The sequence below is a fragment of the Coenobita brevimanus genome, chromosome 30 (genome assembly GCF_032717465.1).
Source record: "Coenobita brevimanus isolate Jiangsu-jjx chromosome 30, ASM3271746v2, whole genome shotgun sequence".
NCBI classification, from domain to species: Eukaryota; Metazoa; Arthropoda; class Malacostraca; order Decapoda; family Coenobitidae; genus Coenobita; species Coenobita brevimanus.
Genome location: NC_136983.1, coordinates 12,441,933 through 12,468,403, shown reverse-complemented (window position 1 = coordinate 12,468,403; position 26,471 = coordinate 12,441,933).

The following is a 26,471-nucleotide window of genomic DNA, read 5'->3' as shown; positions in this document are numbered from 1 at the left end:
AGAAAGTCTCCACGAAGAGATCTGCTTTATCAGTAGAAGAAATAGCTACAGAGTCATCAGAGTAGAAAAGAGGAGGGAAGGATGATGAGGTAAAGTTGTTGGAAAGGTTTTTGGCAAGGTGCCAGAAGGAGCGGGAAGATTCGAGTTGGAGAGTTGAGAGCATTTAGTACGGATGAAATTATTTTTAGCAGAGCGAAGAACAGACTTACCACAGTTCCAACCAGAAACATATAAAAGATGTGATTCAGGGGTGGGTTGGCTTTGGTACCTTTTATAGGCCCTCTCCTTGTTGTGGAGAGCATTAGAACAAGCGTGATTAAACCAAGGCTTTCTCGCATTAGCCAGAGGATATGAGAAAGGAATGTATGCTTCCATGCCCGAGAGAATAACCTCCGTAATGCGCAAGGCACACCCAAATGGCTCCCGGCCATGGAAGCAATAATCATTCCATGGAAAATGAAAAAAGTACTGCCTGAGGGCCTCCCAGTCCGCAGCTCCAAAATGCCACAGACGTCGTTTCTTTGGAGCGTCCAAAGGCCGTATCAGGTAGTTTACACGAATCACCTCCCACCAGGAAGACTGGAATAAGAGCAGCAGGCGAAATCAAAACCCCAGGGGCATTGCGACTATTTAGAAAGGCTGATCCAAGGAAGATTCAACGTTGTAGCAACAGAAAACTCCACACAGTGATACTAACGGATACCTGAGAGGATGAAATTACAAAATAAGATGGACAAGTCCCAAGAAAAACAGCGTAAAACCTTCAAAGGAAACCTAAACACTAAACTGTCTCAGATGTCTGCTGGAAATGGGAAAAGAGATAGACTACAATTGATTGTTCGTTTCTTGTTGTTGTTGTTGTTGTTGGCGCACTCTCATGTCCAGGAGTTCTGTTTTAAAACAGATGGCTTTTTTTCTGATTAGTGTTTATTTATTTTTATATGTTTTTCGTATCCCTTATCTGTTTCAATTGTTTCTTTCCCATATTTAGTATTATACTCTTTCTTTTCAGTATTTTTTCTACAGTTTCTGCCGCTGTAACTATATCTTTTTCTTGAATTGCTCCAAATTTATTGTTTCCTTCTCTATTATGTTCTCCGTTATGTCTTCATATGCCTTACAATGAAACAGATGATGTTGCGCTTCTTCTTCCTCCTCTCATAATTCACATAGTAAATTTTGTTCATATTTATTTTTGTAGTTTACCTTAACATCAAACATTCTCTTTCTTAGCATAAATATAAATTTTGCTTTTTCAAAATTCACCATTTCTAAATATTCTGTTTCCTGTTCTGCTGCTTCTTTAGTTTTGTTTCCTCGTCTCATTTCAGGTATGATTTCTTCTCTATTCTTTTCTTGTGCCTTACTTCTTCCCATTTTCTTCGCCACATTTTGCTCCATATTTGTTATATTTTCTGTAATATTATATAGCCTTTTCAGATCTTGTATTTCTTTTTCGTATTCTTTCTCATTTTCCTCACTGAGTCGTGTCATTTGTACTTCCATTGCATCCTGATTTCTGTAGTTTAGCTCTATATAATATTCTAACTTTCTTGTATTTATCATATGTTCCATTTTCATTGATTTTGTTTCATACAGTAGGGCACATTTTGGTGTCGTTCTTGGTAATTTTAATAATTTTGTTAAATACTTTGTTTGGATGTCATGAACCTCTTTTCTTTCTTTTTCTTTTAACTTTTCCCAAGTTTCTGCTCGAAACAAGAGTGCTGGTGTTACGCATGTGTCAAACAATTTTAATCCTATTTTAACTCTACTAACCTTCATTTCCTTTATATTATACTGATACCCTCATGAATTGCCACCTCTACTTTATTAATTCTGTTTTTAATGTGATCATTTTGCTTTCCCTAGGGCTGGATTATTTTCCCCAAGCTCTTTGTTATTGGTGTAACATTGAGCTACGAGGGAGACGAATTCTAAAAGCCATTCACATATTTGTCAGTGGTATAACAATTAATACTAATTAATTATTAATAATACCGTGTTTTGCAGTAATTAATATTATATTTGCTAAGGTTTATGAGCGCATCGGCTTCATCCCAGTATATTGCCGACACTGATATATATATATATATATATATATATATATATATATATATATATATATATATATATATATATATAATGGAGCTGTCGTTTTTATATGGTCGAAATAACACAGGTTGTCCAAAATCCTTAATGATTTAAAACCAAATTTAGAAGGCTTAATCAATACAATTCCTAAGAATTCCATTCCTATTATATCAGTAACTGTTATACCCATGACAAATATATGAATGGCGTTTAGAAATCTTCTCCCTCTACCTCAGTGTTATATCAATGAGAAAACAAAATGAAAAAAGGAATAGGTAACCTATAAGGAAACCAAACAGCAAAAGACAATGACACTATATCGAAATTGTTTATTACAGAGAAGGCAATAAATTAGGTTTCTATAGCATTATATTTAGATCTGGATATAGAATTTAGTTAATAAATATAAGTTTAACAAGGATACAAATATAAGTCTGTAAATCTTTAACCTTCCTTCCTAAATCGGCAACTTCGTGAATCCATATAATCTTCTTAGAGTTATTGGAGACTTTCCAAATCGGTAGGGTTATATGAAGCATCCACTAACCCCTCTACCACTAGAGGTCTTCTCCAAGATTAATAAGATCGCTCAGGCGTAGGAAGAATATAGTATACAGCAGGTTATTATCCGAGTGAGACTTTGCACATGAACTGTAAGTTTTCAGTTTCGCTATAGATAAATCATTCTTTGGAGCTCTATGAACAGTTTAATACGCAAAGCGCGTAAATTTTTTGAAGTGTTTGAATACTTTCTGTATAATACTATTACTCGTATGCGGAGGTGACTGAGTCCCCTTAATGTAATACAGTATACTTACTAGTAACGATTCCAGTATGAGAGTCCATTCGGCTTACGGAGGAACGCTAATAACAATGAATATAATATCAAACCCCTCTATTTCAGACTTCTCTAAAATTTAATAACCATCTAATGGTGGCCAGAACTTATAGAAAAAAAGAAAGAAAGAAAGAAAGCTTGTAACTTATAGCGTGAATCCCCAACGATAAATCATTCACAATAATGACCCATTAGTTTTGTTTTTTCTCGCTATCTTCAGACGACTACGACGGTATCCACCTTAGGAGATGAGATTTGTACTGAGTTTAATAAAACCTTTGGTTTGACATGATTAAAATTAAAAATGCATCACACTTAAGTAAATTAATTCGGGAAACCTATGGCATTAATGGTGTCAGATACAAATACCAGTAAACTTCTACACTATGATAGGATTTCTTACGCTATGTAGAATCGCTTAAAAAAAAAAAAAAAAAAAAAATTGTCGTGCCAGGCATAACAAAGCTCGCTCGACAGCAGTTATTTTATTGCTGTTAAATACTGACTTGCTTCTGGCAAATAGTGCACAATTAACTTTTAAGGTAATGGCACAAATGTTTTCGAGTTACGCCCTCTGAAAATCCGTGATCTTGCACATGACCTTTCGAGGTCACTTAAAGTCAAAGGTTATGCTGCCAAACGAAAGCCCGTATGATTCTGTATCTTGCTAATAATAAATATCTGTCTTTAACCAGTTTCGAGTTATAGCCCCCTGAATATCCATGACCTTGAATTTGACCTTTCAAAAGCACTTACTGTGAAAAATCAAGGTACCAATTATAAACACATATGGGATTTCCTAATTATCGATAACGCTAAATATCTATCTTCAACTAGTTTCGTGTTATACTCCCAGAATATCCGTGACCTAGAGTTTCTCCTTTCAAGGTCATTCAAGGTGAAAGGTCTTTGTGCCAAATGAAAGCTTATATTACGTGTTCCTGTATGTTCATAATAGTAAGTACCTGTTTCTACAACCGTTTTCAAATAATAGCCCTCTGAAAATTCGTAACCTTGAATTTGCGTTTCGGGGTCCCTCTGTTACCTCCAAAATTATTTTTGTCTTTGGAGATCAATGCCCACATATCCTGAAAGTTTTTGTTATTTCATTTAGCCGTTTTCAGTAATATTGGTAAAAACAAACAGAAAACTCAACCAAAAACATTTCCTCGTCGAACTCCGTCCAGGCGAGGTAGGAAAAAAAAAAAAAAAAAAAAAGACTTCTGGCTGTTGGGAGTGAATTATGCTTGAAATTGTTACCCTTTCGACGGTGTCAACGAACTTACATATGCCCATTCACGTTAAACTCTTCAGTTCGGTGACGTTTTTTCCTATTATTCTTGCTAGTTACAGACGACATAACGTAGCGTAAGAGATAGTTCTTGAACCATTGCATTACTTTGGGACTCTGTCTAAACAATATATTAAAGATCTAACTCCAAGAATAAGGTACATAATTCGACGTTGAACCAACATTAGACCATTCTTGTTTAAAAAAAAAAAAAACACTAATAAACGGCTACCCTTTTCGATGCTATTTCAGATGAATGATATCCTAGGAGTCAGAGCTATAAATATATCTCACGTAAGTCATTCTCTTCTAAATGTATGCCTGGGAAGAATTTGTAAACAAATCAACAAAGGAAAATTGTAATAGCTACTCAGAGGCAACTGGTATTTCGATTAACCTTTTTCTCATGAACCAAAAAAAAAAAATAATAATAATAATAATAATAAATTCCTTGGAGTCAGAGCTACATTATATCTCCCGTAAGTCATTCTCTTCTGTAAATATGCCCTCCCTTACAAAAAAAATGTTGCGGACGCCCTTGTACAAGGTTTAACCACTTGCCCCACATAAAGTATGACTAAAAAATTACCCCGTATCAGGTAGTTTACACGAATCACCTCCCACCAGGAAGACTGGAATAAGAGCAGCAGGCGAAATCAAAACCTCTGAGGCACTGCGACTGTTTAGAAAGGCTAATCCAAGGAAGAGTCAACTTTGTAGCGACAGAAAACTCCACACAGTGATACTAACTGATACACCTGAGAGGATGAAATTACATAATAAGATGGACAAGTCCCAAGAAAAACAGCGTAAAACTTTCAAAGGAAACCTGAACACTAAACTGTCTCAGATGTCTGATGGAAATGGGAAAAGAGATAGACTACAATAGATTGTCCGTTTCTTGTTGCTGTTGTTGGCGCACTCTCATGTCCAGGAGTTCTGTTTTACAACAGATGTCTTTTTTTTCTGATTACTGTTTATTTATTTATATATGTTTTTCGTATCTCTTATCTGTTTCAATTGTTCCTTTCCCATATTTAGTATTATACTCTTTCTTTTCAGTATTTTTTCTACAATTTCTGCCACTGTAACTATATCTTTTTCTTGAAATGCTCCAATTTATTGTTTCCTTCTCTCTTATGTTCTCCGTTATGTCTTCATATGCCTTACAATGAAACAGATGATGTTGCGCTTCTTCTTCCTCCGTTCATAATTCACATAGTAAATTTAGTTCATATTTATTTTTGTAGTTTACCTTAACATCAAGCATTCTCGTTCTTAGCATAAATATAAATTTTGCTTTTTCAAATTCAGCATTTTTAAATATTCTATTTCCTGTTCTGCTGCTTCCTTAGTTTTGATTCTTCGTCTCATTTCAGTTATGATTTCTTCTCTATTCTTTTCTTGTGCCTTACTTCTTCTCATTTTCTTTGCCTCATTTTCTTCCATATTTGTTATATTTTCTGTTATTTTATATAGCCTTTTCAGATCTTGTATTTCTTTTTCGTATTCTATCTCATTTCCTCACTGAGCCGTTTCATTTGTACTTCCATTGCATCGTGATTTCTGTAGTTTAGCTCTATATAATATTCTAACTTTCTTGTATTTATCTTATGTTCCATTTTCATTGATTTTGTTTCATACAGTAGGGTATATTTTGGTGTCGTTCTTGGTAATTTTAATAGTTTTGTTAAATACTTTGTTTGGATGTCATAAACCTGTTTTCTTTCTTTCTCTTGTTACTTTTCCAAGTTTCTGCTCGAAACAAGAGAGCTGGTGTTACACATGCGTCAAACAATTTTAATTCTATTTTAACTAACCTTCATTTCCTTTATATTATACTGATACCCTCATTAATTGCCACCTCTACTTTATTAATTCTGATTTTAATGTGATCATTTTGCTTTCCCTGGGACCGGAATATTTTCCCCAAGTACTTTGTTATTGGTGTGACATTGAGGTACGAGGGAGACGAATTCTATAAGTCATTCACATATTTGTCAGTGGTATAACAATTAATACTAATTGATTATTAATAATGCTGAATTTTGGAGTAATTAAAATTACATTTGCTAAGGTTTATGAGTGCATCGGCTTCATCCCAGTATCTGCCGACACTGATATATATATATATATATATATATATATATATATATATATATATATATATATATATATATATATATATATATATATTTGAATGGAGCTGTCGTTTTTATATGGTGAAAGTAACACTGGTTGTCCCGAATGCTTAATAATGTAAAACCAAATTTAGAATGCATAATCAATACCATTCTTAAGAATTCATTCCTCTTATATCAGTAACTGTTATGCCCATGACAAATATATGAATGGCGTTTAGAATTCTTCTCCCTCTACCTCAGTGTTATATCAATGACAAAACACAATGAAAAAAAAAATAGGTAACCTACTAGGAAATCAAACAGCAAAAGACAATGGCACTATATCGAAACTGTTCATTACAGAGAAGGCAATAAATTACGTTTCTATAGCATTATAATTAGATCTGGATATAGAATTTAGTTAATAAATATAAGTTTAATAATTATACAAATATTAGTTAGTATAACTTTAACCTTCCTTCCTAAATCGGCATCTTGGTGAATCCATATATTCTTCTCAGAGTTATTAGAGACTTTCCAAATCGGTAAGGGTATATTAAGCATCCACTAACCCTTTTACCGCTAGAGGCCTTTTCCAAGATTAATAAGATCGCTCAGGCGTAGGAAGAATATAGTATACAGCAGCTTATTATCCGATTAAATCTTTGCAAATGAACTGTAAGTTTTCAGTTTCGTTTTAGGTAAATATTTCTTTTCACACACACACACAGACATATATATATATATATATATATATATATATATATATATATATATATATATATCCTTAATGACCAGAGGCTCCGGCCTCAATGGTCGATAGGCAAAAAAAAAAAAAATCTATGAACACACTCATACGCACAGCTTATAAATTTTTTGAAGTGTTTAATTAGTTTCTGTATAATACTATTACTCGTACGCGGAATTGACTGAGTCACCTTAATGTAATACAGGATACTTACTAGTAACGAATCCAGTATGAGAGTCCATTCGGCTTACGGAGGAACGCTAATAACAATGAAGTAAATGAATATAATATCAAACCCCTCAAGTTCAGACCTCTCTAAAATTTAATAACCATTTAATGGTGGAGAGAACTGATTAAAAAAAAGAAAAGAAAGAAAACTTATAACCTATAGCGTGAATCCCCAACGATAAATCATTCTCTATAATGACGCCTTAGTATTGTTTTTTCTCGCTATCTCCAGACGACTACGACTGTATCCACCGTACGAGTTGAGATTTGCACTGAGTTTAATAAAACGTTTGGTCTGACATGATTAAAATTAAAAGTGCATCACGTTCAAGTAAATTAACTCGGGGAAACATATGGCAGTAACAATATCAGATACAAATGCCAGTAAACTTCTCCACCATGATAGGATTCCTTACGCTATGTAGTATCGCTTAAAAGAAAAAAATAGTGGCGCTAGGCATAACAAAGCTCGCTCGGCAGCAGTTATTATATTGCTGTTAAATACTGACTCGCTTCTGCCAAATAGTGCACAGTTAACTTTTAAGGTAATGGCACAAATGTTTTCGAGTTATTCCCTCTGAAAATCCGTGATCCTGCACATGACCTTTCATGGTCACTTAAGGTCAAAGGTTATGCTGCGAAACGAAAGCTCATATGAGACGTTCTGTATCTTGTTAATAATAAATATCTGTATTTAATGAGTTTCGAGTTATAGCCCCTGAATATCCGTGACCTTGAATTTGACCTTTCAAAGTCACTTCCCGTGAAGTCACTTACCGTGAAAAATCAAGGCACCAATTAAAAACCCATACGGGACTTTCTAAATATTGATAACGCTAAATATCTATCGTCAACTAGTTTCGTGTTATACCCTCTGAATATCCGTGACCAAGAGTTTCACCTTTCAAGGTCATTCAAGGTCAAAGGTCTTTGCGCGAGATGAAAGCCTTTATTACGAGTTCCTGTATATTCATAGTAGTAAGTACCTGTTTCTACAACCGTTTTCAAATTATAGCCCTCTGAGAATTCGTGACCTTGAATTTGAGATTCGGGGTCCCTCTGTTACCTCCAAAATTATTTTTGTCTTTGGAGATCAATGCCCACATATCCTGAAAGTTTTTATTTCATTTAGCCGTTTTTCAGTAATATTGCTAAAAAACAAACAAACAGAAATCTCAACCAAAAACATTTCCTCGTCGGACTCGTCCGGCCGTGGTAGGAAAAAAAAAGAAAAAAAGACTGGCTGTTGGGCGTGAGTTGTGCTTAAACTTGTTACCCTTTCGACGGTATCAACGAACTTACTTATGCCCATTCACGTTAAACTCTTCAGTTCGGTGAAGTTTTTTCTTATTATTCTTGCTAGTTACAGACAACATAACGTAGCGTAAGAGATAGTTCTTGTACCATTACATTACTTTGGGACTCTGTCTAAGCAATATATAGAAGATCTAACTCCAAGAATAAGGTACATAATTCGACGTTGAACTAACATCAGACCATTCTTGTTAAAAAAAGAAAAAAAAAAAAAAATAATTAAACGGCTAACCTTTTCGATGCTATTTCAGATGAATGATATCCTGGGAGTCAGAGCTATAAATATATCTCACGTAAGTCATTCTCTTCTAAAAGTATGCATGGGTAGAATTTGTAAACGATCAAGAAAGGAAAATTCGAATAGGCTACTCAGAGGCAACATGTATTTCGATTAACCTTTTTCTCATGAACCATAATAATAATAATAATAATAATAATAATAATATATAATATATGTATAAAATATTTACCTAGGCTGCTTCCCCCAAGGAAAGGGAGGTAGCCGAGACAGGATGACACACTCCACATTTACTCATCCATTCAAGCACATTTATTCGCATCTTAGCCCCAAAGGGGAGAACGGATAGATCCTCACCGCACCACACCGCACAAGGGTCAACTGCGCAATGCAATCAGTGACATCCGCAGCAGGGCCCGACAGCAGAACTGGTTTACCCCTGCCACATCATAATAGACTCGTCCCCTTACCCGCACCTGACCTGAAATAGCTGATCAGACCAAATACGGGAGAATGTCCCCTCAGGGCTGCGTCATCATTTATTCATTCACAGTTTCTCTCCATTTATTTCTGTCACGCACAGCCACTCTTCCTTGCTCAACAGACATCCCTCTCACATCCAGTGCTCTCTTCACACTGTACATCCATCCTATTCGTGGTCTTCCTCTCACATCAGATCTACTTATCTTTTTCACCAATCGCTCATTATCCATTCTCTCCATATGCCCAAACCATCGCAACACCCTCTGCTCAACTCTACCAGCCATCTCCCGAACAACTCCAGTTCTCCTTCGCACTTCATCATTCCGCACTCGATCCACATGCGTCACTCCACACATACTCCTCAGACACCTCATCACCATTACTTTCAAATTTTCCTCTCTGCTACACCCATAGTCCATGTTTCAGCCCCATATAATGCAGTCGGTACCACAACACCCTCATACAGTCTTCTGTTTCATCCATTCTAAGCAAACGACATCTAAACACTTTTTTTTATTCCTCCCAGCACCTTTCCTACTTCATTTATTCTAAACTTCACTTCTGCATCTATTCTTCCATCCACAGCAACATGTGACCCTAGATATTTAAAACACTCTACCTCCTCAAGCAACTCGCCATTCAAAACTATATTCATCCCCCTACCATGTACCAACCTCATACACTTCATCACTTTACTCTTATTCTCATTTACTTTCAATTTCCTCCTTTCACACACCCTTCCAAACTCCTCTACCAACTGTCTCAATCTCTCCTCTGAATCAGTCACCAGTGCAGTATCATCTGCAAACAGCAGCTGCTTCAGATTCCACTCTCCACCATCAACATTCACCAGACTCAGACCTCCACCTAAAACTCTTGCATTCACCTCCCTTACAACACCATCCATGTAAATATTAAACAACCAAGGCGACATCACACATCCCTGTTGCAGCCCCACTCTTACAGGAAACCAATCACTCACAGCATTTCCCACTCTTACACACGCTCTACTATTTACATAAAAACTTTTCACCCCTTTTAGTAACCTACCATCAAGTCCATACAATCTTAAAACAGTCCACAAAGCCTCCCTATCAATTCAATCATACGCTTTCTCTAAATCCATAAATGCCCAAAACACATCCTTGCCTTTCCCTAAATACTTTTCACACACTTGTCTCACCGCAAACACCTGATCCACGCATCCCCTCCCTCTCCTATAGCCACACTGCTCATCACCAGTCACTCCCTCTGTACCCTCTCTAACTCTCATAATTAACACTCTACCATGCACCTTACCTACAACACTTAACAGACTTATACCCCTAAAGCTAGTACATTCATACTTATCACCCTTGCCTTTATACAACGGGACCACACAAGCACTTGCCCAGTCAACTGGCACCGTACCTTTTGCAAAGCACACATTTAACAATCTTACTAACCAGTCAACAATAGTCACTCCACCACCCTTCAGGCATTCCACAGCACACCCATCCATACCTGCAGCTTTCCCCGTTTTCATCCCCTTTACTGCCTTCTCCACTTCCTCCTTCGTGATCAAAGAATCATTCAACTCTCCCAACACATTTATTTCTTGCACCATTCCATCCGCCACAATCTCAGCCACCCTTTTCTCCTCTACATTTAACAATCTTTCAAAATACTCTGCCCATCTCTTCCTTACTGCATCCATCTCAATTAACATCCTTCCATCCTCTGCTTTTACTAGTTCTTCCTTCCCGGGCTCTCCCTTTCTCACCCTTTTCACCTCCTTCAAAAACATTTTCTCATTCTGTTGAAAATTCTCTGTCAGGCCGCCTACCCCACCTCTCATCTGCTGCCACTTTAGCATCACGCACAGCCCTTCTCGCCCTATTCCTCTTTTTCTTATACCTCTCATATGACTTCTCATCCTTCCTCTGCAGCCACACTTCATATGCACGTCTCATCTCAGCCACAGCCATGCTTACTTCCTTGCACCACCATTCACTTCCTTTTCTTACACCACCACCCACACGTCTCACACCACACACCTCTTCTGCATGCCCCACCACAGCACTCTTAAATAACTGCCATTCCTCCTCCACACTGCCATTTTCCCGATCTTTCACTGCGTTCCACTCATCTTTCAATTTCTCCTGATACTCTATCTTTTTCTCTCTTTTATCCAACTCACTCACTTTCAAAACCTCCCAGCCACACCCAACCCTCCTAGCTCTCACCCATCTTTTACCTACTCTTAACTTTCCCTCCACCAGGTAGTGGTCAGACAAACCTCCACCCTCCCCTCTCAGAACTCTCACATCCAACAATCGTCCTATTACATTCCTAGACACAACCACATAGTCCATCAAAGCTCTATCAACAACCCTTCCACCCTCCTGTCTCACCCTTGTATACTTATAAATATCTTTCTTCTCAAACAGCGTATTTCCAATCACCATCTCTCGCTCAACACACATCGCTATCATTCGCTCCCCATTTTCATTACCATGCATACCAAGTACACCTTCAACTGCTACATTTCCCACTCTAGCATTCAGATCTTCCGTCATTACCACATTCACATTCGCTCCAAAATTCTGCAGACACTCATCATCACTCCAGAAAGACTCCCTCTCTTCTTCATCCCTTTCACTACCAGGCCCATATGCACTCACAAACACCCACAACTCACGTTCAAATTTCGCTTTCACCCACATCAGTCTCGATGACACCTCCTTCCATTCAATCACACACTGCTGTACTTCCGGACTCACTAACAAGGCCACATCTTCTCTTGCCCTTCCTCTATCAACACTTGACAATCTTCCATTCACACTTCCAAACATAGACTCACCCATCCCTTTCATCTTCGTTTCACTCAGACCTAACACATCCAACTTTCTTCTCACAAACATTCTCCCAATCTCCTCCCTTTTAGCCTCAATCGTACTACATCGACGCACATTCATAGACCCAATCTTCAGGGTACGGGGATAACTCCATCCCCCATCCCTTTCTCTGGCCTGTCTCTTTTTAGGAACTAAAAAACAGAGGAAGGGGTCCATAGTCCCCTCACCCCGCCCCTTTTAGTCGCCTTTTACGACACGCAGGGAATACAGTGGCAGTGTTCTTCCTAACACAACCTGGCCGCAGAGTAGTAGTACCACCCCATAGTGCGGCCAGATTGTGTCCTAGGAGTCAGAGCTACAGTATATCTCCCGTTAGTCATTCTCTGCTGTAAATATGCCCCCCCCTTACAAAAGAATCCTGCGGATGCCCTTGTACAAGTTTTAACCACTTGCCCCACATAAACCACGACTAACAATTTTTTTTTTTATGCAAGGAAGAAGGAACCAAAGGCCACAAGCCCGCAATTATTGTTCCTTCCAAGAGAAAAACAAAATACAAGAGAGAGCCAAATTCAAGATCCGATCATTTCGAGATGCCTGGACACACTGCGTTTGAAAGACTGGAGATCATAGGAAGCAGGAAATACAGACAGAGGGAGACAGTTCCAGAGTTGACCTGTTGCATAAATGAAAGACTGGGAGTAACGGTTAAATCTTTCATTAGAGAGTTGGGTAGAAAAGGGATGAGAGTTTGCTGCTAGACGGGTGCAACACGCCCGTCGTAGAGGAGGAGGAATGCATGCAGACAGTTCAGAGGAGCAGTATCCATTGAAGTAGCGATAGAAAAGAGATAAAGATGCAACAGTCCGACGAAGAGACAGAGGTTGAAGGGAGTCATTAAGAGGAGGAGAGTTAATGAGACGAAAAGCCTTTGACTCCACCCTATTGAGAAGAGCTGTATGTGGGGAACCTCCCCATACATGAGAGTTGTACTCCACACAGGGGCGGATAAAACCCCTGTATAGAGTCAACATTTGTGCAGGGGTAAAGAAGGAATGGAGTCGGCTTAGCACACCTAATCTCTTGGAAGCAGATTTTACAGGAGATGCAATATGATCTTTCCAAGATAAGTCCCGAGTAAATGAAACTCCAAGCATGTTCAAGGATGATGCAGGATGAAGCTAAATATTATTAAACATTAGTGGGTATACCTGCGGAATATTTTGTCGGGATGATATGTGTGAAAACTGAGTCTTTGAAGCAATAAAAACAACCAGATTATTTTTACCCCAGTCAGAGATACGAACCAAGTCAGACATTAGGTGTGCCATAGCCTCGTCCCTTGTATGTTGAAGTAAATGCTGAGATGGACGTTGCGGGAACCGAATGGATAGGTGAAGGGTGGAGTCATCAGCATATGAGTGGATAGGGTTAGATGTACAGCTCAGACGGTCATTGATGAACAAAAGGAAGAGAGTTGGTGATAGGACAGAGCCCTGAGGAACACCACTGTTGATAGATCTAGGAGAAGAACGATGGCAGTCTACAACAGTGGTTATAGTACGACCAGAAAGGAAGCTAGAGATGAAGGCACAGATAGAAGGATAGAAACCGTAAGAGGGCAGTTTGGAAATTAAAGATTTATGCCAGACTCGATCGAAAGCCTTTGAGATGTCAAGTGCAATGGCAAAGCTTTCGCCAAAGTCCCGAAAGGAGGATGACCAGGAGTCTGAAAGGTAGGTGAGAAGATCGCCAGTGGAGCGTTCCTGACGGAACCCATACTGACGATCAGAAAGAAGGTTGTGATAGGAAAGGTGCTTTAAAATTTTTCTATTAAGAATTGACTCGAAAACTTTTGAGATACAGGATGTTAAAGCAATTGGACAATAGTTAGAGGGTTGGGAATGGTCACCCTTCTTTGGGACTGGTTGAATGAGAGCAAACTTCCAGCAAGAAGGAAAGGTATGAGTTGATAGACAAAGGCGAAAGAGTTTGCCTAGGCAGGGTGTAAGCACGGAAGCACAGTTCTTGAGAACACCAGGAGGGACTCCATCAGGCCCACTTGCCTTGTTAGTACTGGGGCCAGTGATGGCAGAAAATACGTCAGCTGAAGAAATTTTAATGTCAGCCATGAGGAAGTCAGAGGTGGAAAGTGATGGAGGAACAGCACTGGAATCGTCTATGGTGGAATTGGAGGAGAAAGTCTGCACGAAGAGATCTGCTTTATCAGTAGAAGAAATAGCTACAGAGTCATCAGGGTAGAAAAGAGGAGGGAAGGATGATGAGCTAAAGTTGTTAGAAAGGTTTTTGGCAAGGTGCCAGAAGGAGGGAGAAGATTCGAGTTGGAGAGTTGAGAGCATTTAGTACGGATGAAATTATTTTTAGCAGAGCGAAGAACAGACTTAGCACAATTCTGGGCAGAAACATATAAAAGATGAGATTCAGGGGTGGGTTGGCTCAGGTACCTTTTATAGACCCTCTCCTTGTTGCGGAGAGCATTAGAACAAGCGTGATTAAACCAAGGCGTTCTTGCATTAGTCAGAGGATATGAGAAAGGAATATATGGTTCCATGCCCGAAAGAATAACCTCTGTAATGCGCAAGGCACACCCAGATGGCTCCCGGCCATGGAAGCAATAATCATTCGATGGATAATCAAAAAAGTACTGCCTGAGGGCCTCTCAATCCGCAGCTCCAAAATGCCACAGACGTCGTTTCTTTGGAGCGTCCACGGGCCGTATCAGGTAGTTTACACGAATCACCTCCCACCAGGAAGACTGGAATAAGAGCAGCAGGCGAAATCAAAACCCCTGAGGCATTGCGATTGTTTAGAAAGGTTAATCGAAGGAAGATTCAACGTTGTAGCAACAGAAAACTCCACACAGTGATATTAACACCTGAGAGGATGAAATTACAAAATAAGATGGACAAGCCCCAAGAAAAACAGCGTAAAACCTTCAAAGGGAACCTGAACACTAAACTGTCTCAGATGTCTGATGGAAATGGGAAAAGAGATAGACTACAATAGATTATTCGTTTCTTGTTGTTGTTGTTGTTGTTTGCGCACTCTCATGTCCAGGGGTTCTGTTTTAAAACAGATGTTTTTTTTTTCTGAATACTATTTATTTATTTAAATATGTTTTTTGTATCCTTTATCTGTTTCAATTGTTCCTTCCTCATATTTAGTATTATACTCTTTCTTTTCAGTATTATTTCTACAGTTTCTGCCACTGTAACTATATCTTTTTCTTGAATTGCTCCAATTTATTGTTTCCTTCTCTATTATGTTCTCCGTTATGTCTTCATATGCCTTACAATGAAACCGATGATGTTGCGCTTCTTCTTCCTCCGTTCATAATTCACATAGTAAATTTTGTTGATATTTTTTTTTGTAGTTTACCTTAACATCAAACATTCTCGTTCTTAGCATAAATATAAATTTTGCTTTTTCAAAATTCAGCATTTCTAAATATTCTATTTCCTGTTCTGCTGCTTCTTTAGTTTAGTTTCCTCGTCTCATTTCAGCTATGATTTCTTCTCTATTCTTTTCTTCTGCTCTACTTCTTCTCATTTTCTTTCCGACATTTTGTTCCATATTTGTTATATTTTCTGTAATATTATATAGCCTTTTCAGATCTTGTATTTCTTTTTCGTATTCTTTCTCATTTTCCTCACTGAGCCGTTTCATTTGTACTTCCATTGCATCCTGATTTCTGTAGTTTAGCTCTATATAATATTCTAACTTTCTTGTATTTATCATATGTTCCATTTTCACTGATTTTGTTTCATACAGTTGGGCACATTTTGGTGTCGTTCTTGGTAATTTTAATAGTTTTGTTAAATACTTTGTTTGGATGTCATGAACCTCTTTTCTTTCTTTTTCTTTTAACTTTTCCCAAGTTTCTGCTCGAAACAAGAATGCTGGTGTTACGCTTGCGTCAAACAATTTTAATCCTATTTTAACTCTACTAACCTTCATTTCTTTTATATTATACTGATACCCTCATTAATTGCCACCTCTACTTTATTAATTCGGTTTTTAATGTGATCATTTTGCTTTCACTGGAGCTGGATTATTTTCCCCAAGCACTTTGTTATTGGTGCAACATTGAGGTACGAGGGAGGCGAAATCTAAAAGTCATTCACATATTTGTCAGTGGTATAACAATTAATACTAATTAATTATTAATAATACAGTGTTTTGGAGTAATTAATATTACATTTGCCAAGGTTTATGAGCGCATCGGCTTCATCCCAGTATCTGCCGACACTGATATATATATATATATATATATATATATATATATCTATATATATATATATATATATATATATATATATACTTTATATATCTATATATATATATATATATATATATATATATATATATATATATATATATATATATATTAGAATCGAGCTGTCGTTTTTATATGGTGGAAATAACACTGGTTGTCCAAAATCCTTAATGATTTAAAACCAAATTTAGAATGCTTAATCAATACTATTCCTAAGAATTCCATTCCTATTATATCAGTAACTGTTATACCCATGACAAATATATGAATGGCGTTTAGAAATCTTCTCCCTCTACCTCAGTGTTATATCAATGAGAAAACAAAATGAAAAAAAAAATAAAAAAGGCAACCTACAAGGAAACCAAACAGCAAAAGACAATGACACTATATCGAAATTGTTCATTACAGAGAAGGCAATAAATTAGGTTTCTATAGCATTATATTTAGATCTGGATGTAGAATTTAGTTAATAAATATAAGTTTAATAAGTATACAAATATAAGTTTGTATATCTTTAACCTTCCTTCCTAAATCGGCATCTTGGTGAATCCATATAATCTTCGTGGAGTTATTAGAGACTTTCCAAATCGGTAGGGTTATATTAAGCATCCACTAACCCCTCTACCACTAGAGGTCTTCTCCAAGATTAATAAGATCGCTCAGGCGTACGAAGACTATAGTATACAGCAGGTTATTATCCGAGTGAGACTTTGCAAATGAATGGTAAATTTTCAGTTTCGTTATAGATAAACAATTCTTTTGAGCTCTATGAACAGTTTCATCCGCACAGCGCATAAATTTTTAAAAGTATGATTAGTTTCTGTATAATACTATTACTCGTTCGCGCAGATGACTGAGTCCCCTTAATGTAATACAGTATACTTACTAGTAACGATTCCAGTATGAGAGTCCATACGGCTTACGGAGGAACGCTAATAACAATCAATATAATATCAAACCCCTGTAGTACAGACCTCTCTAAAATTTAATAACCATCTGATGGTAGCGAGAACTTATAAGAAAAAAAGAAAAAAAAAAGAAAGCTTGTAACCAATAGCGTGAATCCCCAACGATAAATCATTCACAATGATGACACATTTGTTTTTTCTCGCTATCTTCAGACGACTACGACTGTATCCACCTTAGGAGATGAGATTTGTGCTGACTTTAATAAAACCTTTGGTTTGACATGATTAATATAAAAAATGCATCACGCTTAAGTAAATTAATTCGGGAAACCTATGGCAGTAATGGTATCAGATACAAATCCCAGTAAACTTCTCCACTATGATAGGATTCCTTACACTATGTAGAATCGCTTAAAAAAAAAAAAAAAAAAAAATAGTGGTGCTAGGCATAACAAAGCTCGCTCGACAGCAGTTATTTTATTGCTGTTAAATACTGACTCGCTTCTGCCATATAGTGCACAGTTAACTTTTAAGGTAATGGCACAAATGTTTTCGAGTTACGCCCTCTGAAAATCCGTGATCTTGGACATGACCTTTCGAGGTCACTTAAGGTCAAAGGTTATGCTGCCAAATGAAAGCCCATATGAGATATTCTGTATCTTGGTAATAATAAATATCTGTCTTCAACGAGTTTCGAGTTATAGCCCCCTGAATATCTGTGTCCTTGATTTGACCTTTCAAAGTCACTTACCGCGAAAAATCAAGGTACCAATTATAAACACATATGGGATTTCCTAATTATTGATAACGCTAAATATCTATCTTCAACTAGTTTCGTGTTATACCCCTTGAATATCCGTGACCTAGAGTTTCACCTTTCAAGGTCATTCAAGGTCAAAGTTCTTTGTGCCAAATGAAAGCCCATATTACAAGTTCCTGTATGTTCATAATAGTAAGTACCTGTATCTACAACCGTTTTGAAATTATAGTCCTCTGAAAATCTGTGACCTTGATTTTACGTTTTGGGGTCCCTCTGTTACCTCCATTTTTTTTTTTTTTCTTTGGAGATCAATGCCCACATATCCTGAAAGTTTTTGTTATTTCATTTAGCCGTTTTTCAGTAATATTGCAAAAAACAAACAAACAGAAAACTCGACCAAAAACAATTCCTCGTCGGACTCCGTCCGGGCGAGGGAAAAAAAAAAAAAAAAAAAAAAAAAGGTCTTCTGGCTGTTGGGACTTACTTGTGCTTGAAAGTGTTACCCTTTCGACGGTATCAACGAACTTACATATGCCCATTCACTTTAAACTCTTCAATTCGGTGAAGTTTTTTCCTATTATTCTTGCTAGTTACAGACGACATAACGTAGCGTAACAGATAGTTCTTGAAACATTGCATTACTTTGGGACTCTGTCTAGCAATATATTAAAGATCTAACTGCAAGAATAAGGTACATAATTCGACGTTGAACTAACATCAGACCATTCTTGTTTAAAAAATAAAAAAATAAAACTAATAATTAAATGGTTAACTTTTTCAATGCTCTTTCAGATGAATGATATCCTGGGAGTCAGAGCTATAAATATATCTCACGTAAGTCATTCTCTTCTATAAGTATGTCTGGGGAGTATTTGTAAACTATCAACGCAAGAAAATTCTAATAGGCTGCTCAGAGGCGACAGGTATTTCGATTAACCTTTTTCTCATGGACCAAAAATAATAATAATAATAATAATAATAATAAAAAATTCCTAGGAGTCAGAGCTACAGTATATCTCCCGTAAGTCATTCTCTTTTGTAAATATGCCCCCCCCTTATAAAAAAATCTTGCGGACGCCATTGTACAAGGTTGAACCACTTGCCCCACATAAAGTATGACTAACATATTACCCCGTATCAGGTAGTTTACACGAATCACCTCCCACCACGAAGACTAGAATAAGAGCAGCAGGCGAAATCAAAACCCCTGAGTCACTGCGACTGTTTAGAAAGGCTAATCCAAGGAAGATTCAACGTGCTGGCAACAGAAAACTCCACACAGTGTTACTAACTGATACACATGAGAGGATGAAATTACAAAATAAGAATGACAAGTCCCAAGAAAAACAGCGTAAAACCTTCAAAGGGAACCTGAACACTAAACTGTCTCAGATGTCTGCTGGAAATGGGAAAAGAGATAGACTACAAAAGATTGTTCGTTTCTTGTTGTTGTTGTTGTTGTTGTTGTTGTTGTTGTTGGCGTAGTCTCCTGTCCAGGAGTTCTGTTTTATAAGTTTTTTCATATCTTATTATATATATATATATATATATATATATATATATATATATATATATATATCTCGTATCCCTTATCTGTTTCTATTGTTCCTTCCCCATATTTAGTACTATGCTCCTTCTTTTCAGTATTATTTCATCAGTTTCTGCCGCTTTAACGATTGTATATCGTTTTCTTGAATTGCTCTAATTATTGTTTCCTTCTCTATTTTGTTCTCCGTTATGTCTTCATATGCCTTACAATGAAACAGATGATGTTGCGCTTCTTCCTCCTTGCATAATTCACATAGTAAATTTTGTTCATATTTATTTTTGTAGTTTACCTTAACATCTAGCATTCTCGTTCTTAGCATTAATATGAATTTTACTTTTTCAAAATTCAACATTTCTAAATACTCTATTTCCTGTTCTGCTGCTTCTTTAGTTTTGTTTCCTCGTCTCATTTCAGCTATGATTTCTTTATTCTTTTCTTGTACCTTACTCTTCTCATTTTCTTTGCCTCTTTTTGTTCCATATTTGTTATATTTTCTGTAATATTCTTTAGCCTTTTCAGACCTTGTATTTCTTTTTCGTATTCTCCCTCATTTTCCTCACTAAGCCGTTTCATTTGTACTTCTATTGCATCCTTAATTGTTTAGTTTAGCTCTATATAATATTCTAACTTTCTTGTATTTATCTTATGTTCCGTCTTCATTGATTTTGTTTTATACAGTAGGGCACATTTTGGTGTCGATCTTGGAAATTTTAATAATTTTGTTAAATACTTTGTTTGGATGTCATGAACCTCTTTTCTTTCTTTTTTTTTTAACTTTTTCCAAGTTTCTGCTCGAAACAAGAGTGCTGGTGTTACACATGCGTCAAACAATTTAAATCCCATTTTAACTCTACTAACCTTCATTTCCTTTATATTATACTGATACCCTCATTAATTGCCAACTCTTCTTTATTAATTCTGTTTTTCATGTGATCATTTTGCTTTCCCTGGGGCTGGATTATTTTCCCCAAGTACTTTGTTATTGGTGTAACATTGAGGTATGAGGGAGAAGAATTCTAGACGTCATTCACACACACTTGTCAGTGGTATAACAATACTAATTAAAAATGATTGATAATGCCGTGTTTTGAAGCAATTTATATCACATTTGCTAAGGTTTATGAGCGCATCGGCTTTATCCCAGTATCTGCCGACACTGATATATATATATATATATATATATATATATATATATATATATATATATATATATATATATATATATATTAGAATGGAGCTGTCGCTTTTATATGGTGAAAATAACACATGTTGTCCCGAATCCTTAATGATTTAAAACCTAATTTAGAATGCTTATTCAATACCATTCTTAAGAATTCCATTCCTGTTATATCAGTAACTGTTATACCCATGACAAATATATGAATGGCGTTTAGAATTCTTCTCCCTCTACCTCAGTGTTATATCAATGACAAAACACAATGAAAAAAAAAAGGTAACCTACAAAGAAACCAAACAGCAAAAGACAATGGCACTATATCGAAATTGTTCATTACAGAGAAGGAAATTAAATTAGGTTTCTATAGTAATATATTTAGATCTGGATATAGAATTTAGTTAATAAATATAGGTTTAATAGGTATATAAAGATGAGTTAGTATAACTTTAACCTTCCTTCCGAAATCGGCATCTTGGTGAATCCATATAATCTTCTCAAATTTATTAGAGACTTTCCAAATCGGTAGGGTTATATTAAGCATCCACTAACTCCTTTACTACTAGAGGTCTTTTCAGAGATTAATAAGATCGCTCAGGCGTAGAAAAATGTAATATACAGTAAGTTATTATTTGAGTGACTCTTTGCAAATGAACTGTAAGTTTTCAGTTTCGTTATATATACTTATTTCTTCTGATCTCTACGAACAAGATCATCCGCATTGCTTATAAATTTTTTAAAAAGTTTAATTAGTTTCTGTATAATACAATTACTCGTACGCGGAGATGACTGAGTCCCCTTAATGTAGTACAGTATACTTACTAGTAACGATTTCAGTATGAGAGTCCATTCGGCTCACGTAGGAACACCAATAACAATGAAATAAATGAATATAATATCAAACCCCTGTAGTTCAGACCTTTCTAAAATTTAATAACCATCTAATAGTAGCGAGAAGTGATTAAAAAAAAAAAACTTGTAACCTATAGCGTGAATCCCTAACGATAAATCATTCACAACGATGACGTATTTGTTTTGTTTTTTTCTCGCTGTCTTCAGACGAATACGACTTTATCCACCTTAGGAGATGAGATTTGCACTGAGTTAAGTAAAACCTTTGGTCTGACATTAAAATCAAAAATGCATCACACTGAAGTAAATTAACTCGCGAAACCTGTGGCAGTAATGGTGTCAGATTCAAATGCCAGTAAACTTCTTCACTATGATGGGATTCCTTACGCTATGTATAATCGCTTAAAAAAAAAGAAAAAAAAAATAGTAATGCCAGGCATAACAAAGCTCGCTCGACAGCAGTTATTTTATTGCTGTTAAATACTGACTCACTTCTTCCAAATAGTGCACAGTTAACTTTTAAGGTAATGGCACAAAGGTTTTCGAGCTACGCCCTCTGAATATCCGTGATCTTGCACATGACCTTTCAAGGTCACTTCAGGTCAAAGGTTATGCTGCCAAACGAAGGCCCATATGATACGTTCTGTATCTTGGTAATAATAAATATGTCTTTAACGAGTTTCCAGTTAGAGCCCCCTGAATATCTGTGACCTTGATTTGACCTTTCAAAGTCACTTACCGTGAATAACCAAGGTACCAATTATAAACACATATGGGATTTCCTAAATATTGATAACGCTAAATATCTATCTTCAACTAGTTTCGTGTTATACCCCCTGAATATCCGTGACCTAGAGTTTCACCTTTCAAGGTCATTCAAGGTCAAAGGTCTTTGTGCCAAATGAAAGCCCATATTATGAGTTCCTGTATGTTCATAATAGTAAGTACCTCTTTCTACAACCGATTTCAAATTATAGCCCTCTGAATATCTGTGACCTTGATTTTGCGTTTTGGGGTCCCTCTGTTACCTCCATTTTTTTTTTTTTTTTTCTTTGGAGATCAATGCCCACATATCCTGAAAGTTTCTGTTATTTCATTTAGCCGTTTTTCAGTAATATTGTAAAAAATAAACAAACAGAAAACTCGACCAAAAAGAATTCCTCGTCGGACTCCTTGCGGGCGAGGTAGGAAAAAAGAAAAGAAAAAAAAAAAAAGGTCTTCTGGCTGTTGGGACTTACTTGTGCTTGAAAGTGTTACCCTTTCGACGGTATCAACGAACTTACATATGCCCATTCACGTTAAACTCTTCAATTCGGTGAAGTTTTTTCCTATTATTCTTGCTAGTTACAGACGATATAATGTAGCGTAACAGATAGTTCTTGAAACATTGCATTACTTTGGGACTCTTTCTAGCAATATATTAACGATCTAACTGCAAGAATAAGGTACATAATTCGACGTTGAACTAACGTCAGACCATTCTTGTTTAAAAAATAAAAAATAAAACTAATAATTAAATGGCTAACTTTTTCGATGCTCTTTCAGATGAATGATATCCTGGGAGTCAGAGCTATAAATATAGCTCACGTAAGTCATTCTCTTCTATAAGTATGCCTGGGGAGTATTTGTAAACTATCAACACAAGAAAATTCTAATAGGCTGCTCAGAGGTGACAGGTATTTCGATTAACCTTTTTCTCATGGACCAAAAATAATAATAATAATAATAATAATAATAATAATAATAATAAATTCCTAGGAGTCAGAGCTACAGTATATCTCCCGTAAGTCATTCTCTTTTGTAAATATGCCCCCCCTTACAAAAAAAAAAACCTGCGGACGCCCTTGTACAAGTTTGAACCACTTGCCCCACATAAAGTATGACTAACAAATTACCCCGTATCAGGTAGTTTACACGAATCACCTCCCACCACGAAGACTGGAATAAGAGCAGCAGGCGAAATCAAAACCCCTGAGTCACTGCGACTGTTTAGAAAAGCTAATCCAAGGAAGATTCAACGTGGTGGCAACAGAAAACTCCACACAGTGTTACTAACTGATACACATGAGAGGATGAAATTACAAAATAAGATGGACAAGTCCCAAGAAAAACAGCGTAAAACCTTCAAAGGGAACCTGAACACTAAACTGTCTCTGATGTCTGCTGGAAATGGGAAAAGAGATAGACTACAAGAGATTCTTCGTTTCTTTTTGTTGTTGTTGTTGTTGTTGTTGGCGTAGTCTCCTGTCCAGGAGTTCTGCTTTATAACATAGTTTTTTTCATATCTTATTATATGTATAATATATATATATATATATATATATATATATATATATATATATATATATATATATATATATATATATCCCTTGTCTGTTTCTATTGTTCCTTCTCCATATTTAGTACTATGCTCCTTCTTTTCAGTATTATTTCATCAGTTTCTGCCGCTTTAACGATTGTATATCGTTTTCTTGAATTGCTCCAATTATTGTTTTCTTCTCTATTTTGTTCTCCGTTATGTCTTCATATGCCTTACAATGAAACAGATGATGTTGCGCTTCTTCCTCCGTGCATAATTCACATAGTAAATTTTGATCATATTTATTTTTGTAGTTTACCTTAACATCAAGCATTCTCGTTCTTAGCATTAATATGAATTTTACTTTTTCAAAATTCAACATTTCTAAATACTCTATTTCCTGTTCTGCTGCTTCTTTAGTTTTGTTTCCTCTTCTCATTTCAGCTATGATTTCTTTATTCTTTTCTTGTACCTTACTCTTTTCATTTTCTTTGCCTCTTTTTGTTCCATATTTGTTATATTTTCTGTAATATTCTTTAGCCTTTGCAGACCTTGTATTTCTTTTTCATATTCTCCCTCATTTTCCTCACTAAGCCGTTTCATTTGTACTTCTATTGCATCCTAAATTGTTTAGTTTAGCTCTATATAATATTCTAACTTTCTTGTATTTATCTTATGATCCGTTTTCATTGATTTTGTTTCATACAGAAGGGCACATTTTGGTGTCGATCTTGGAAATTTTAATAATTTTCTTAAATACTTTGTTTGGATGTCATGAACCTCTTTTCATTCTTTTTCTTTTAACTTTTTCCAAGTTTCTGCTCGAAACAAGAGTGCTGGTGTTACACATGCGTCAAACAATTTAAATCCTATTTTAACTCTACTAACCTTCATTTCCTTTATATTATACTGATACCCTCAGTAATTGCCAACTCTTCTTTATTAATTCTGTTTTTAATGTGATCATTTTGCTTTCCCTGGGGCTGCATTATTTTCCCCAAGTACTTTGTTATTGGTGTAACATTGAGGTACAAGAGAGAAGAATTCTAAACGTCATTCACACACTTGTCAGTGGTATAACAATACTAATTAAAAATGATTGATAATGCCGTGTTTTGGAGCAATTTATATCACATTTGCTAAGGTTTATGAGCGCATCGGCTTTATCCCAGTATCTGCCGACACTGATATATATATATATATATATATATATATATATATATATATATATATATATATATATATATATATATATATATATATATTAGAATGGAGCCGTCGTTTTTATATGGTGAAAATAACATATGTTGTCCCGAATCCTTAATGATTTAAAACATAATTTAGAATGCTTAATCAATACCATTCTTAAGAATTCCATTCCTATTATATCAGTAACTGTTATACCCATGAGAAATATATGAATGGCGTTTAGAATTCTTCTCCCTCTACCTCAGTGTTATATCAATGACAAAACACAATGAAAAAAAAAAGGTAACCTACAAGGAAACCAAACAGCAAAAGACAATGGCAGTATATCGAAATTGTTCATTTCAGAGAAGGAAATTAAATTAGGTTTCTATAGTAATATATTTAGATCTGGATATAGAATTTAGTTAATAAATATAGGTTTAATAGGTATATAAATATGAGTTAGTATAACTTTAACCTTCCTTCCGAAATCGGCATCTTGGTGAATCCATATAATCTTCTCAAATTTATTAGAGACTTTCCAAATCGGTAGGGTTATATTAAGCATCAACTAACTCCTCTACTACTAGAGGTCTTTTCAGAGATTAATAAGATCGCTCAGGCGTAGGTAAAATGTAATATACAGTAAGTTGTTATTTGAGTGACACTTTGCAAATGAACTGTAAGTTTTCAGTTTCGTTATATATACTTATTTCTTCTGATCTCTACGAACAAGATCATCCGCATAGCTTATAAATTTTTTAAAAAGTTTAATTAGTTTCTGGTAAATACAATTACTCGTACGCGGAGATGACTGAGTCCCCTTAATGTAGTACAGTATACTTATAAGTAACGATTTCAGTATGAGAGTCCATTCGGCTTACGGAGGAACACTAATAACAATGAAATAAATGAATATAATAACAAACCCCTCTATTTCAGACCTTTCTAAAATTTAATAACCATCTAATAGTAGCGAGAACTGATTAAAAAAAAAAAAAACTTGTAACCTATAGCGTGAATCCCTAACGATAAATCATTCACAACGATGACGTATTTGTTTTGTTTTTTCTCGCTGTCTTCAGACGACTACGACTTTATCCACCTTAGGAGATGAGATTTGCACTGAGTTAAGTAAAACCTTTGGTCTGATATTATTAAAATTAAAAATGCATCACGCTGAAGTAAATTAACTCGCGAAACCTGTGGCAGTAATGGTGTCAGATTCAAATGCCAGTAAACTTCTTCAC